We start from the raw sequence: 17,730 nt of genomic DNA on the forward strand, positions 1-17,730 counted from the left end.
TGGTGTAAATCTATTCACACTATCAATACAGTATCCAAAAAGTGTCAATACATTATATATATATACAGTAGTTATCTGATAGACCTGATGTACACCCTTGGTGTTAATAATCGTCTTCACACTATCAGTACTGTATATATATATATATATATACATCTGATGATGGATCAGTAGACCGATCAGGGTGCCCAGTCCAGCACTATCCGGTGTGATCCGGTCCGGTCCGGGTCCTGCCAGTGTGTGAAGGAGTGGAGAGGAGGGGCACTTGATGAAAGAACTCTGATGTAGAGGGCGGGCCCATGGCGCCTTGCTCCCCCCCCCCCCCCCCCCAAACAGGAGCCAGGCCAGGGGGCGGGGCGCCATCTACCTGTCAGTTTGCTCTTAGTCCATCCTAGCTGGGTTAGAGTCTGAAGTTCCAACGGCTTTTCCTTTTGACCTTTCTTTTTCATTGATTTCTTAATTTTTTGTTTTCTTTGGAGTTGGGTTATTTGATGTTTGTGGTTCTGTAGCATTGGTATTTGTAATGCATTTGCAACGAATGCAAGTAGGGGATCAACTCCGCCCACCCCTCCATCAACTTCGCTTTTGTTTTACAATTCCATCTTCACGGCCATCTTCTGTAGTCATCACATTCCTTGGTCCCCGCCCGCTAACCCACGACCGCTGGTCCAACCCGAACCACAGCTCCCGCTTCACCTCATTCTCTAATCAAACCCTCATTAGCACGTGTGTCCCTGGACTTAACCAATCAGAGAAGCGGCTCAACTTACCTCTGCTTTTTGCTCTCATCACAGTGGCATCATCCTTAATCTTTTTCGAAACTGTCAGAGGCTGGCAGAAAATGTGTGTAGTCACACCATTCAAAAGAGCTGTTGTATTACAGTTAAGATCAGATTTGCTAAGGTCACATTAACTTTATTGAGTTATTATTTAATTATGACCGTTATTTAATCAACTATGTCATCAACATATCTTATATATCTTCCACAGGGCATATGCTATAGCTAATCTTCATCTAAATTCATCTAAATAACAAATAATTTTGATGCATTGGCTCCAAGCTTCCACATCTAATCCCTGAGGCCAAGGAGGGCGTACAAAAAGCGAGTTTCCTTTTGCAGTTTTCTGAAGTTTTGCTAATCCTCAAATAGCTCTCCATTTGTGTGGTTCTAAACTCTAAAACCTTTGTGTGCGTGTTGACTCCATCTGCATGTCGCTCTACCACAGAACAGCACGTAGCCTTCCTAATCGTTCCATGTAACCCGTCCTGTGTTCAGGTGTCTCCTCCGTTGTGTAGAGAATGCAGAGTGGATTGTCCGTTGGATGGAATGCTGCCTAGCATGCGGTATCACTGAAATTGAATTGTTTCCTCCCCTACAGCTGTCAATCATCTGTCCACAACATCACTCCCGCTCACCCCACCCATAGCCAGACATTTCACACCTCATATCTCCCTCACATGTCCACGGCACCGTCTCACCATCTAGAGCTCAGACAAGGATCACATTTGTGTATGATACGTGGGGTGAACGGTGACAGCTAGTTCCAGCGACATTTTCCTTCAAATGCAGCGAGAATTACAACAGAAAAACAAGCTATTCCTTAGCCAGGTCATTGAGTTGTGTATAAAGAACAACATCAGACATATTTAAAGAATCTGTGATCTTTGTGTTTCCATGATCCATGATCTTTGTGTAGCATGTTGACACACTTTGTCACATGGTGTTTCATCCACCTCATTTCTTTTGCCCCCTCTATTTCTTATACAGCAGTCAGACGGACAGGTATTTTTCATGGATTCCCTTATCCAATGATACTTTGTGTGAATATAGACTCTTGTAGATGTTGCTTGACGTCGCCTTGTTGGACAGGTAGTTGTACTTGAATGAGGGTGTGGGGGGGGACTATCAACCTATCTATCTATCTATCTATCTATCAAAGCGACTGTGCCTGGCATTGAATCAGGGCTGCTGCGGGTTCAATGCAAATACATGTGTTTACCACGGCAACAACATCCACCAAATATATCCATTTCTGTCAATCTTTCCTCGTGCATTCTCCCCCATTTCCCCCGTTGACTCCAAACCGTAAACACCCTGCCGGTTCCTACCGCGATTTCCCCCGCTGCTCAGGGAGGGGGATCGGACGCGGAGCGTACCAAGAAGAAGAAGCGGGGGGACCGCTACTCGGTGCAGACGTCTCTGATCGTGGCGGCGCTGAAGAAGATGCTGCCCATCGGCCTGAACATGTGCTCCCCGGCCGACCAGGAGCTCATCAACATGGCCAAGATACGATACTCTCTGGTACTGCTCTCTGAGTCCTCTTAACTGGTCGACCCAGTGTCTCTATTCCGCTCTCGCCCTCCCTGTGGGGGATTTCTGTAAACTCGGGGTCCTGTTGGGGAGGGGGGGGGGGGGAAGTGGTGACATTGTGTGCCACGTCGATAACGGTGTCTGTTGGTGGGAGGGTATGATGGTGTCATGTGACTGGTGACTGGTGAGCGGGCCAGGGCTAACTGGGATGCGTTCCTCCCACAGAGAGACACGGATGAGGAGGTCCGAGAGTTTCTGCTCAACAACCTGCACTTCCAGGGGAAGGTGAGTCCGGTTGGATCAAGGTATTCTGTGGTCGGAACGCCATGAGGTAAAACATTGGTTCTCAAAAAGTGGTTTGCGTACCACTGTTGGTACATGAATGACACTGTATAGTGGTACGCAGAAGAACCTCCCAAAAAATAAATTATAATAAGTATAATTTGTTTGAAATAATATTAATATGAAAATACTAGTACGAATGCAAATACATTAACCATGAGATCATTAAAATTGTGTTTTGCCCTTCCTGTAATATTTTTGTTTCAATATCAGCCTGTTTGGTGGTCGGGTTCTATGTGAAACATCCACACCAAACTGACAGCAAGATATAAATGCTAAAATTACGAATGGTTCAGAAACAAAGTGATCGTGGCTCCAAAGGGGAACAGTTTGGAGGAGAAGTGCGGACAGGAGGAGAATATTTAGAGCAGAATTGTACAAAACTGAAGTGGACGACATTGAACCAAGCACAGGTGGTATGTGGTGATGTTCTTAGAAATAAATCCATGAAACCATCGCATCTCAAACGACATTTTACAACCGACTAAGCAGTGCTGAAAGACAAACCAGTTGATCTTTCCTAAGAAAACCTGAAACTGAATAATGTTGTCACTTGCTTTGTGTGTTTGTTTGTCAGTTCTCAGCTGACAACAGTTAACAATAAATAATATTACATCATAATGGTGGCACTTCAGATGGCCATCTATATACATAAATCCCAATCCTTCAGTGAAATTGTCAGGTCATAAGTGACATGTCATGGTGTCATGGTTACCATTACTTTAGAGTTGCTAACATGCCTTTGTTTATACTCTAGCCTATACGTTATGTTCACGGCTTGTGTTTGACCGGCTAGGTGGACAACCCGTCCATGCGCTGGCAGATGACGCTGTACAAGGAGATGGCGGGGAAGGCAGAGGACGCTGACGCCCCCGACAAGGTGGTGAAGAGGGTGCAGGAGGTCTCTGCTGTCCTCTACCATCTGGAGCTGGTGAGCGGCCACTCACACACATACACAGACAGACAGACAGACAGACAGACAGACAGACAGACAGACAGACAGACAGACAGACAGACAGACAGACAGACAGACAGACAGACAGACAGACAGACAGACAGACAGACAGACAGACAGACAGACAGACAGACAGACAGACAGACAGACAGACAGACAGACAGACAGACAGACAGACAGACAGACAGACAGACAGACAGACAGACAGACAGACAGACAGACAGACAGACGCACAGACAGACGCACAGTCACACGCACAGTCACACACACACACACACACACACACACACACACACACACAAACACACACCAAAGAAAACACATCTGACCATTCAGTAAAACTAGTCTCTCTTTTCCACTTTCCTTACTGTCTTCACTATCCTCCATCAAGGCACAAAAAGCGCTGTCAAACGGTTTCACGTCAAAGTGCTGTCATAACATCGCTGTCTGAGACACAGCTTTTATGATTTCAAGCTGTTTCAGGAAATAGGTCTTCATCCTCATGTCATCGGCTGTAACGCCTTTCCCTACACAGACGGAGCACCCGCTAAAGTCCAAGAACATGGTGTGGCACAAGCTGCTGTCCAAGCAGCGGCGCCGGGCTGTGGTGGCCTGCTTCAGGATGACCCCCCTGTACAACCTCCCAAGGTGGGCCCTACCACATTCAACACTACCTAGACATTAAAGGGGTAATATCATGTGCTGTGTCTGAAATCGCGCACTTCTACACTTGCACTTACTTTTTTGTGTGCACTTTGCGCAAAAACGGAGAGTGTGCCAAAACGCAGTGCACTGGAAGTACCTCGGTGGCAAACTCAAAACAATCTAAAACTTGAGTGTGGACCGATGGACACATTCCACCCTCAACGGCCGCCATCTTGTCTACGTAGCGGAGGGGGCGGGAACTTCAAATGTTTTTGAATTGTTTAGTACTATACAGCGCTAAAATAAATATAGATAAAATCGATAGAAATTGAGTGATGGTTATTGAAATTGATAGCTATTAAAATGATGGGCGAATTATGGAAATGATCATGACCAGAAAAAAAAATAGCACCGTTGAAGGACCGTCAAAGTGCAAACTCATTTCCGGTAGGTGTGCGAAGGCTGTTTTGACAGTGCAATGTAGTAATGAGAACACTGCGCCTATAATTAAGGGTACTGTAGGGATGATGAAGTGCACTCAATGTAAGTGCCCTTACGTAAGTACGCGATTTCAGACACAGCAATGCTTTCTCGACCTTTCCCTTTGCTTAAGACTGTTTTATGACGTATGTGTACATGGTTTACGTCTTCTAACCTTCAAAAAGTCTGAGCCAGGGGTAGTATGCGCCCCCACAGAGAATGTCCCTCAGTTAGTTCAAAGGAAGACATTTCAGGTTTAATGGCTTCAATGAAGGGGTACTTAGGCCGCACTGACTTTGAACCAGGAGTTAAGTCAGGTACATGGATCAAGGGGATCTGAGGCTGTGGAGACCAGGGATCGAACCCAGTACCTTTTTGCAGAGGAGTCAGCCACCCTAGCCACTACTAAACTACCCTGCCCCTATCCCGCACTATTCTGTTCCATCGTAGTTGTTTACGTTATACATACAAGCATTAAGTGTCGTTACAGGAGCATCAAGCATTGCCATATGTAGATGACTATTGATGCCCCCTATGCGACCCCAGGCACAGAGCTTCCAACATGTTCCTGGAAGGCTACAAGAGGAACTGGATCCATACGGAGGGATACTCCTTTGAAGACCGCATGATTGATGATCTTTCTGTGAGTAGAACCCGAAAGTGTCATCTCTTGGTCTTATGTCCTCTGCTGTCACTCACACTCCTCCTCCTCCTCCTCTGTGCGTCCCTCAGAAAGCCATGGAGCAGGAGGAAGGAGAAGAGGAAGAGGAGAAAGAGGCCAAGCCGGATCCGCTTCATCAGCTCATTCTGCATTTTAGTCGAACCGCTCTGACAGAAAAGAGGTTAGGTTGCTCCTGAACATCACTGGTTGACACCCACAACCAGTGAGCTCGATGAACCCTACCTGGAATTTGATTTCAATCATTCGTCCAATGGGTACTATCAAGTGACAATACACTTTATTCATCTCCCAGGGAAATTCGGTCGGTCTCCCGTGACCACAACCTCACAGAGACATGTACACATTACATATTCCCATAAGGCATAATCCCTACTTGGTACAAAACATACAAAGGTTGAAACACTGTTTGCTGTATTTGGAGAACATGTTTTTGTGTCACAATTGATCGTGTCACAAGACCCCACTGGCTCATGTGACACAACAGGCCCCTACCCCAACCTAGAATGATCATATGTGTCTGTTCTCTTCTCTTCATTACAGTAAACTTGATACAGATCACCTCTATATGGCATATGCCGATATCATGGCAAAGGTAAGCCCTACATGTTTTTTTTTGCTGCAGAATTATAATTTGCAGTAGGCTAACTGCCAGATTCTTAAAGTGTAGACAGTGTCCATGGTTCCGGCGCAGCGTCTTCCCGCCCCGTGTATTTGCATGCTGCTGGACTCGCCAAATTGTAAATGTTTGGTCGGACCACAGCCGGAGACAGTCCCACTCATACCTGGACCCGCCTCAGCCAGCACAGCCTTCCTGACCCCCCGTTGCCCCCGTGTGTGTTTCCTCCAGAGCTGCCACCTAGAGGAGGAGGACGAGGAGGAGGAGGAGGAGGATGTGGGGCAGGATGAGATGTCCTTTGAGGTGCGACAGTCAGAGCTGGTAATGGGCGGCCAGGGGCTTGGGATCGGGAACACAAGGAGCGGTAGCTCTCGACGCATCGAGTGACCTCATCACGGAACATTACCCCACATCCACCCCTCCGCTCTCTCTCTCTCTCTCTCGCTCCATCCCTGTGTCCGTCTCCGTCGCTTGTCCGTCCCCTCTGTCTCTCTGTGTGCAGACACGTGTGTGTGTGTGAGTGATAATTGCTGTGCCACTGGCCTATGTGTCCTAATCCAAGGAGTTTCTGGCTTATATTTTGAAGTGGACATTTTTTTAATCCTGAAACTAATATATTTGCCGCACGATTGATATTTACAGAGAAGATAAAAAGTTACATTTTATAAGACTTATGTCTTGATTGAGTAAGCGCATTAGCAAATGTACTCCAAACGAACATTTTCATAACGAGTCGTTCTTATGAAGTGATTCAATAGTGTAAACTTCACGTGAGTTTGCAGCTAAAGTAAGTTTGAAAGCGCAGCGTAAGAACGTCCACTGCGACACCATCGAGTGCTTGACATGATCTTCTTCACGTGTGCATTTCCATGGCTGAAGATTTGAAACCATCCCTTGACCGTGACTCATTCTCTCTGACGATACTCGAGTAAAGCAAATATTGTATAAACAAATGAAAATGTGAACAGAAATCAGGCTGCATACTTATCAGTGAAATATGATTTAAAAAAAAAAAAAACATTTCTTTGCTCTAAATCTCTGACAAATTGACCCACTGTGTGCCCACTCACACCACTGACCTACTGACCCATCCACAGTTCTCCTCTCTGTGTCGGTCTGTGTATCTCTGTTCCATTCTTTCCCTGTCTCTCTCCGTGTCTCTGTCTCACCGTAACATGTGACCACCTCATAACCCTTGGTTTTCCATTAAGGGAATGCTACTAACCGATGGTTCTTTCCTGACTCACTTAGATTACTGACAGACTACAGTGAAAGCCAGTGTCCGACACACAGCACACACACCGCATTGAAATGCACCCAAACAATTCTACACACACTTAAATTCCGCATTGGAAATTGATCAATCGACACTCACATTTGGCACACTCTTGAATGATCAAGGCGTAGTAAAGAACCAGTCAGGTACAGTGCTTTTTAATGAATGAGCTGTACTCCCAGAATGAGGTCCTCTGTCACCACACATAGCGGGTAGAGAACGGCTAGGCATACGCGGGTGGGGGGAGGGGCCATGTGGGTGGGGGGAGGGGGCCATGCGGGTGGGGGGAGGGGCTATGAGGGTGGGAGGAGGGGCTACGAGGGTGGGGGAGGGGCTTCGTGGGGGGGGGGAAGTGGCTTGGGGTGGTATGGGGAGGTGGGGGGGGAAGGATTTATATTGGCCTGTACTGTTTTTGGTTAAAAAATGGAATATCCATTCTCTCGGGATATTCATTGCTTTTTATGTTGTCTTTAGAGACCACATGTGTATATGTATTTACAATATGTCGGAATATACTGTTTGCTGGTATATTATAATACCAGTAAGGCCAGTGAGCTAAAGAATTGTCATTGCAATGTATACAGGAGACAGCATGAATAGAGAAGGTGTGAGATGAAGACATGTAGGTGAGCCAGTACGATACTGCAAGACCTCCAGGCTGTTGGCTGTAGTCTTACTCTTGCTCTAATTGGCAAGCGTGAAAACAGTAGAAAAAATCCGTCATGTAACGCATCAACTGGTGTGAGAGAATGTATGTATGAGATATACTGTACATATAACTAATATGTAGTGGATCTAATGTTTAGGTTACATCATACGTGATTAGTAAGTGATTAGTATGTGGTGTGGAAAGCAGTGGGAGCAGGTAAGTGAGTCTTTTTAAAACCGTGTGTGAGAGTGAGAGTGAATGAGGTGTGAGTGCAGGGTTGGTCTCACAGAATGGGAATGGATAGGAAAGACCTCAAAGTTCAATTAACCCTATTGGATTAATATTAAAAGCTTAAATGTAAAGAATATCCCATGTAATCCCGCGCCTCCCGAATTTCGGACTCTTTCTTACCCAAAAAACAATTGTCCAAAACCTTCAGCCCTAAAAACCTATAAACTAGTTGACCCTTTGTTTTAACTCTTCTATTAAAATCCCGAAAATAAAATGTCTGTCATCCACAGTGAACCCAATGACCCAGTCTATTTCTATAATAAAACAGAGGGTCCATCCCATCCATTCTGATTCTACGGGTACGACAGCCATTTAAAACACAAGGAGTGGCTCACGGCGTGTGCGTCCCCCACAGGAAAAGGAAATGGAGAAGCAGAGACTGCTGTACCAACAGTCTCGCCTCCACAACCGCGGCGCTGCCGAGATGGTCCTGCAGATGATCAGCGCCTGCAAAGGTAGCTCCTCCTCCTGCCTCACACAGTAGACCAGAGGGTTGCTGGTTCAAGCACCAGCTCCTTGAGCAAGACCCTAACCTATTACATCTACACCATGACTCACTTTGCTACTCTTGCTCTTTTCTTTATCGTCCCGGCTGGTGTCTTTCTGTTCGACGTAGATGACCCTCGCTTGTCATAAGAATTTCACTGTACTGAATGTGTGGTGGTGTCAACATGCCATCGGAGTGTGCATGTACGTCTGCCTTGTGGGAGGTTGTCGGTTAGGTTTCTGGTTGAAATTCCCTTTGGCAAGGCCCTTGACGTCTGAGTGTATAGTGGATATTATCAACCAGAATCAGAGTATGATTGTTACCAGTATATCACCTAGTAGAATTCACCTTGATTATCCATAGTTGCTAATGAAGTGCTACTTGATTAGCCATAGCGGCTATTAAAGTGCTGTTTGATTACCACTAGTTGCAAATAGAGTGCCACTTGATTAGCAATAGCAGCTACTGCTGTTTGATTAGCACTAGTGGCAAATAGAGTGCTACTTGATTAGCCATGATTAGCCACAGTGGCTAACACCCCCATGCAATGCGGTTAATCTAACAATGTGTAACGACATCACTTCCTGTGCCCCTGTCCCACAGGTGAAACAGGCCCTATGGTGTCCTCGACCCTAAAGCTGGGCATCTCAATCCTCAACGGAGGCAACTGTGAGGTCCAGCAGGTACATGACATCATCCAAACAAACCATAGGATGACATCACATTCAGTCACTCAAGTCATTCAAGACTGTGACACATCATGACGGGTTTTTTGTTTCCCTTTTGGCAGAAAATGCTGGAGTATTTGAGGGATAAAAAGGATGTAGGATTCTTCCTGAGCGTCCAGGCACTGATGCAAACGTGCAGGTCAGTTTGAAGTTTACATTAGTCTATATGAAATGGTCTACAGAAAAGACAACAGAAAACAAAAGAAAAGATAGTGTCGGTTGGTATGTAATTTTTTTTTGCTAGTTGTGGTCTGTTCAGACCAGGCATTGTGTGCTGGCTGGGGAACATGTTTATACTGTGTTTGGTGCGGTGTGTTTCAGTGTCCTGGATCTGAACGCCTTTGAGAGGCAGAACAAGGCCGAGGGACTGGGCATGGTCTCAGAGGAAGGAACGAGTAAGGATTCAAACACACACAATGGATATGAGTAGTGTGTGACCTGAATGCCCACATCCCTGCCCTCCTGGTTATCAGATGACCTTCCCACAAACAAAATAGGAATGATTTGGTGTATTTTGTTGTTGTTTTGTTATGCTGTATGTCAAGAAAAACTAGGCAAACACACGATCCAAGGAGATTCAAATACACCTCAGAGGTCAGCATAGAGTACAGAACATCATATTCTGATTCACATCATACAGCATACAAGATCATAGGCAGAATAGGCTTTTTGAGTGTATTTCATTAACCCATTTTTACCAAAATAATGATGATTATTATTTTGATGAACTCTTGAGTGAATCAAAATAATTGTCCAATTTCTCCATTGTTTGATCAAACTTCTACGTTCCAACCATGTTTTTCATGTTAAACATTGTATGGGTGATACAGGGAATGAATTCATAGATCAATAAATGAAATCATGAGTAAATGAATGACTGAATGAACAAACCTTGGCCCTCCCATCTCCAAGTCCTCTTCTCAAGTCACCACACTCATCCTCTCTCTCCCCCCCCTCCCTTCCTCTCATGGCCCCAGAGAAGAGAGAACAGGGTAAACCATCTCTCTCTCCATCTGTGTCTGTGTCCCTGTCGGTGGCTCTGTCTGTGTCTCTGTCCCTCTCTCTCTCTAAATATGTCTATCTCTCTCTCTCTCTCTCTCTCTCTCTCTCTCTCTCTCTCTCTCTCTCTCTCTCTCTCTCTCTCTCTCTCTCTCTCTCTCTCTCTCTCGCTATATCTATATATATTTCTCTCTATCTCTATATGTCTCTCTATCTCTCTATATATATATGTCTCTAGCTCTCTCTCGCTCTATCTCTGGCGCTCCTTGGCTCTCTGTCTTGGCCCCACTGTAGCTCTGCTCTGCTCAGGCTGCTTCTTTATCTATCTACACTTGCTCTTGATAAGGCAGCTGGAGTATCCCATCCTAATCATCCTATGAATGTGCAGTAGAACAGTGAAATCTTAATGTCCTATGTCCGCCTGTTTGCTATGCTGTATTTACCGCTTATTTTTGGTGTTTTTTCTTGTTGCATCTTGTGCATGTGAGTCAACGGTAGGTCGTCGACCCAACAGTCACTAACCGTGGCAACAGTCGGTAGTCATGGCAACAAACAATACAGGTTGCAAGTTCAGTTCTGACTTTAGGAATTCCGGACCATTCTGTATTTTGTAGATATCCTTACACTAAAAAATATGAATGTTTACGCAGTACTTTTATTTTGTAATCTGAAATAAAACAGGCTTTCTTTATTTAGGTGAGAAAGTCATGGCGGACGATGAGTTCACATGTGATCTCTTCCGCTTCCTGCAGCTGCTGTGTGAAGGACACAATAACGGTGAGAATGAAAGGATTAGAAGAAGACAAGTACCACCTGAATCTGAAAGAGTAAAACACAGTTTTGATTTTGCGCAACTGAATCTCTACTCGGTTGCAGATTTCCAGAACTACTTGCGTACGCAGACAGGAAGCACCACCACCATCAACGTCATCATCTGCACCGTGGATTATCTGCTGCGCTTACAGGTCGGTCAGGGGGCTCTTACTTTGAAACTCCCTTCATCCTTTTTTCTTAATTTCCATGTTTCCAATTTTCGAATTATCCAATGAGCAGTGTAAAATCAGTGTTCGTGGTCGTTTTTCTGTTCTGTGTGAAGGAGTCCATCAGCGACTTCTATTGGTACTACTCTGGCAAGGAGATCATCGATGAGCCGGGCAAGAAGAACTTCTCCAAAGCCATGATAGTGGCCAAGCAGATCTTCAACAGTCTCACTGAGTACATCCAGGTACCCCAGAATGTAGCACAAAATACTGGACAATAGCTAACTTACTTTGGTGCTAAATATAATGCCAGAAAATGCAAAAATATGTGTGTACATAATATAAGCAGTAGGATGTATATGTAAATTCATAAGGTGAACGTTATCATTATAGTAGAAGTAAACATTATTCTCTCCTACATCATTGTCTTAAAGTGTCCGGTGTGATTCTGTATACCGTCTGTGACTTTTTCACTCAAAAGCCTTTTCTCTGGCCCTCCTCAATGGTCCCCGAGGAGCTAACTGAGTGTTGTCGCTGGTCTGGTAGGGTCCGTGCACGGGGAACCAGCAGTCCCTGGCACACAGCCGGCTCTGGGACGCCGTGGTGGGCTTCCTGCACGTCTTTGCCCACATGATGATGAAGTTGGCGCAGGTACGCACCTGTCATCCACCCTCTTACCCCCGCTTTGAGGATCCAGGATACCATAGGGATGCACACAAACACTTTGCTACTCTACATTGTACCACGTTTATTATCAACACATAGCTTAATAGGCACAGGTATACAAATGCTTATTCTATGTTCTCAAGTAATTGCGCTTCCTTCCTGCAGTTAATGCACTGGGGAACAATAGTTCATCCGAGGCATGGTGTATGCGTACTTTGGATGGATGGATTTTCTTTTTATAGGGGCAATAGTGGTAATTTTTGCAGTAGTAATGACCATATGCAATGGTGAGCCGGTAATTGTTGCGCATGTGCCCAATATTATTTCATTTAAGTGCGCTAAATTAAGCACATTTGAAGGGAAAGTTATATGCAAATATGTATTGTACAGTTCACCATGAAGGCTGAACTCCCGAATGTTAATTAACAAATTCCAAAGACTCTTCCTTGCATACGACATAGAGATTCATAGAGCATACAAAACCACACCCACTAAAGAGGTTGTGGTGTGTTAAAATAACGACACCAGTGTTATGATAGCGTTTCATTGCTAAACACTCTCAACTCGCTGGTGGCCGTACACAAAATATGCACAAAAATATTCTGCCTGCAAGTGAAGTTAATTTATAGAACAAGATGCACACTTTTCTTCGGAAATATTTTGACTTATTATTCTGGCCTGGCCAATTTTGATTTTGATAAATAAGTGTTTAATCCATGTTTAATCCATCATTCGTGTTCTTCTGGCTGAAATGTTATAAATAGTCAAAGTACTTCCCGGGGAAATGGTGTTACCTTTTTGCTCTATGGAATATTTTGTGCATCCACTAGAGAGCATTGTAATACTTGGTGTATACTAAGTGGCTTGTGCTACCAGCTTGGTATGTTTAGTGGCATGGTGGCATAGAGACTTGTAGGCCAATAAGATTAATTAAAAACTGCTTGAATATGACTTTTCTAAGCATTCCCTTTGAAGTGGTAACATCTCGCTGGGATGAGGACAGTCTTTATCCGCATTGAACATCTTCACAGAACATAGTACATCTGCAAGAAAAGACAAATGCATATTTAGATACAAACAGCCTGGTGGTTAGTAGCATTTGTATTCATCAGTATAGAGTCTAAGAAAAAATGTTAAATTTCAACCTTTTCAGCTCTCCAAATATCTTGTTGTATTGTTATAGATAACATTGAATACTTCATACTTGCATACTTGTAAATGAGTATTTGATTGTGTTCTGTAAAAGGCTAAAGTAGAGATACCTGATTTAGACTTAACTGCTTTGCAATGTAATCTTTTAATTTTGTATTACTTGTCGTCAATTCCATGGTATATTGATTATTCAAACTGTTTTTCACATGGTCAATGCAGGGTAAAGTATGTATTCATTTTATTCATTTATCTATTGACGTGGTATTGTGATTACTGGTTTGTACTTTATTCAACCCTTGCCTTCTTTTAACAGTCAGTCTTTAGAATCACCTGCCTTAGCACTATGATTAAATTCCCTTATTGGGTACTTATTGGGAGTTTATTGCAGATACAGATCGATATTTTACCAAAAAGAATATGGGGAGAGATCGGATATAACAACCTCCTTGTTTCTAGTTTTTCAAAACGTAAATTGTTATTATTCAATACATACAAATGAAGCAATAATAGTGATATTATTTATGAAGCACTGCTAAACTCTTACCAACCAATCAGCCCTTGCCTTCTAGAATTGAACCCCTCTATAGTCAATCATTGACCCTTCTACATATGATCAAACCCTTACTGTTCTCTGCTTTTGCTGTAACGCAGGTCATTTTAAAGGCTCTCTGAAGAAACGAATATCCTATTAACGTCTGCTGTTTGACATTAACCTGCCTCCCGTCTCCCACATTGAAATACACACTCACATCCCCGTTCACGCACACATTTAACATTTAACAACCTGGAGTTTGCTGTCTTGCGGTTAGAGTTGGCCTGCGGACTGATGCTTTTCATGTGTACTGTGTTGCTTTCCCGCTAATTCTTCTGTTAGGTAGTAGTCCAATGCTTCTGTCTCGCTAACTCTACGGTGAGGTAGTGAAGTAGAGGCTCAAAGTGTGACCTTGTAGTAGACAACACATTTGTGTTTTATGTGTTGAACTAACTAAGACTGAGTGCTAAGACTGAGTGCTTGAATCGTAGTCTCGTGATCCAACCATGAAATCTTGAATATAGCGTTAAGTAGTAAGTCGTTTTGTGTGGTTTACACACATTTTAAAATAACACATAGCAGCATATGTATAGCATCATTCAATCATCGGTGCCCTTTTTGAGAATGGTTGATTTGACTAGACTAGACTAACTAGACTAGAAATTATACATAATAGTATACTATTAAACATGCGAAATCTGTCCTCATACCACCAAGACTATTAGTTATTCCTGAGGGTTAGGTAGGCTCCTAGGTGTCTGTCTGCCTGTCTGTCTGCCCGTCTGTCCGCCTGTGTTAGTCTATGATAAACTGGTGTGTGGCATCTTACGCATGCATTGAGCTGCCCCTGGCTTCACCTCCACCTCCGACCCTGACCAGCACTACACACACTAAAGGGACAAGAGTCGCTGGGTAGAGCAGCTGACCTGAAGCAGATCAAAGAACAAATACAGCCTCATCAATGCTTGTTTCCGGCTTGTTGAGTTTGGATTTAAAGTGCTGTGAACAGTGATCATGTAGTTCCCAATAAGTTTATATGAAGCTTGTTCTCAGGTATAGTAATTGTACAGCACAATTTACTTGAAGAGTTATACATACATTATACATTACTTTTTGTCCTTTTGTGAAATATTTGACTTGATGTTCTGAAATTCTTACTTCTTTACAACAATCCGTTTCAGTGCACCAAAGTATTAATAATTAGTCTAGGTCCCTCACAGAAACACAATATTTAGCTATAGAAAGACATTGGTAAGATCTTTAACTAGAAGGCATGTTTATTTAGTGCAGTACATCATTTCTTGAATTATGACTTTCGGTATGATGCCCTTGTATCTTATCTTTCTATTCTTGTTTAACATCACATGAGTAATCCATGCATCACTAATCCATAACGTCTAAGAGATGGTACCTTTCATATTATGGTGGTATAGAGGTATGTTTCTTTACCGTAATAGGACTCCAGTCAGATCGGCTTACTGAAGGAGCTCCTGGATCTTCAGAAAGATATGGTCGTCATGCTGCTTTCCTTGTTAGAAGGTACGGCACCATTCCACGGCTGCAAAAATTTTGGATTTGGTTAAAACATCCTCCCGGTTGTGCTAATTGTGCTTTCCGATGTTTGCCAAGGAAACATCGTGAATGGCATGATTGCCCGCCAGATGGTGGACATGCTGGTGGAGTCCTCCAGCAACGTGGAGATCATCCTCAAGTTCTTCGACATGTTCCTCAAGCTGAAGGACATCGTGGCATCGGACGCCTTCCGCGACTACGTCACCGACCCGCGCGGCCTCATCTCCAAGAAGGACTTCCAGAAGTCCATGGACAGCCAGAAGCAGTACGCGCCCTCCGAGATCCAGTTCCTGCTGTCCTGCTCGGAGGCCGACGAGAACGACATGATCAACTACGACGAGTTCGCCAACCGCTTCCAGGAGCCCGCCAAGGACATCGGCTTCAACATCGCCGTGCTGCTCACCAACCTGTCGGAGCACGTGCCGCACGACGCGCGGCTCAAGAACTTCCTGGGGCAGGCCGAGAGCGTCCTCAACTACTTCCGGCCCTTCCTGGGCCGCATCGAGATCATGGGCGCCAGCCGCAAGATCGAGCGCATCTACTTCGAGATCAGCGAGGTGAACCGCAAGCAGTGGGAGATGCCGCAGGTCCGGGAGTCCAAGCGGCAGTTCATCTTCGACGTGGTGAACGAGGGCGGTGAGTCGGAGAAGATGGAGATGTTTGTGAACTTCTGCGAGGACACCATCTTTGAGATGAACATCGCCTCGCAGATCTCGGAGCAGGAGGAGGAGGAGAAGGGGGAGGACGACGACGACGAGGTCCCCGAGGGGGCCGGGGACGGGGCGGCGGCGGCCGGGGAAGGGGGCAGCGGAGGGGGCGACGAGGAGCTCACCGGAGAGGAGGAGCCGCCCGAGTCGAGCTCGGCCTTCGGCGACTTCATCAACAGCGTGCTGGGCTTCCTGGCCATCTTCACCTTCCGCAACCTGCGGCGGCAGTACCGCCGCGTGCGGAGGATGACGGTGAAGGAGATCGTGGTGGCCCTGACCGTGTTCTTCTGGACCGTCCTGGTCAGCATCCTGCACTTCATCTACAGCGTGTGCAAGGGCTTCTTCATGCTCATCTGGCACGCGCTGTTCGGCGGCGGCCTGGTGGAGGGCGCCAAGAACATCACCGTGACGGAGATCCTGGCCAGCATGCCGGACCCCACCCAGGACGACGTGCACGCCGACCTGCCCGGGGAGCCGGGGGGCGGGGAGGTGCAGGACGCGGGCGGGCTGACGGACACGGGGGACGCGGGCACCGGGGACGAGGAGGAGGACGACTCGGGGGACATGGAGGGGGGCAGGGTGGCGGGCGCGGACGCCCCGGGTGGGCTGGGCGACATGGGGGTGGAGGCGGCCGTGGATCCGCCCACACCGGAGGGGACCCCCATCACCAGGAGGAAGAAGGTGAGGGGGGGGGGGGGGACACCACTGGGACAGAAGAGGATTTTTTGTCAATTCTTGTGAACTGTTTAGAATACTCGAGATAGTTAGTCGAATGTTAAAAGTATAACTATTTATCCCAAAAAAAATTATAATAATAACTGAAAGGTTTGGACGTAGTTGAGATGACGCACAAATAACCCCAGCTTGGCTTTAACCCTGCGTTGTAAAGAATCATTCAAACTGGGGCTTTCCCTATCCAGTTCTATGAATCCATCCACTCATGTTCCCCATGTCCTCTGGTGCCTGCAGGCCCCAGCGGAGGCTGACGCCGGACCGGTTCTCCCCGAGCCCCCAGCACCCGTCCCGGAGCCCGAGAAAGCAGAGTACGACTTCCATCCACAATATTCATCCTCAGAACTTAGACGATGTTGTCAACAAACCGCCCAGCTGAAGCCAATCCATGATTCTCTCAGTTAATCAAGGTGTGATCCTATGATTTTTGTTCACTGTTAGTGTTGAAAATGGAGAGAAGGCAGAACCCAAAGAGGAGGAGAAACGCCCGCGACCGAAGAAGGCGGTGGCCAAGAAGGAGAAGCCCAGGAGAGAGGGCGGCTTCCAGATCTGGACGGAGCTGGACAACCAGAGGAACAAGTTCATGGTGATGCGTCTGGGCTCTCGGTGCCATGCACACCTAGTTCCACCGCACACGTGTCACAGTCATCTGAACTACTTTGTGCGTTCTGATTCTGTTTGTAGAATTACCTCTCCAGGAACTTCTACAACCTGCGCTTCCTGGCGTTGTTCCTGGCCTTCGCGCTGAACTTCATTCTGCTGTTCTACAAAGTAAGGGAAACACGTTTTAATGGTTTAACTGTGCCTAGTGTTGAACAGTGTTCACGCTGGTTCTCAAATAATGGCTTCATGCTTCATGCATGATTCATCATTACTTCATATTCAATACTTTAATATCTTAATACTTGAAGCCCCAAACTGTTAATT

At 45.6% G+C, this 17,730-nt stretch overlaps 1 pseudogene; it reads left to right on the forward strand.

Annotated features, from left to right (window-relative positions):
- LOC130385349 (ryanodine receptor 1-like) overlaps nt 1-17,730 on the forward strand; it is a 67,639-nt pseudogene that overhangs the window by 42,608 nt on the left and 7,301 nt on the right.

Source organism: Gadus chalcogrammus, chromosome 7 (assembly GCF_026213295.1).
Source record: "Gadus chalcogrammus isolate NIFS_2021 chromosome 7, NIFS_Gcha_1.0, whole genome shotgun sequence".
Classification (NCBI taxonomy): domain Eukaryota; kingdom Metazoa; phylum Chordata; class Actinopteri; order Gadiformes; family Gadidae; genus Gadus; species Gadus chalcogrammus.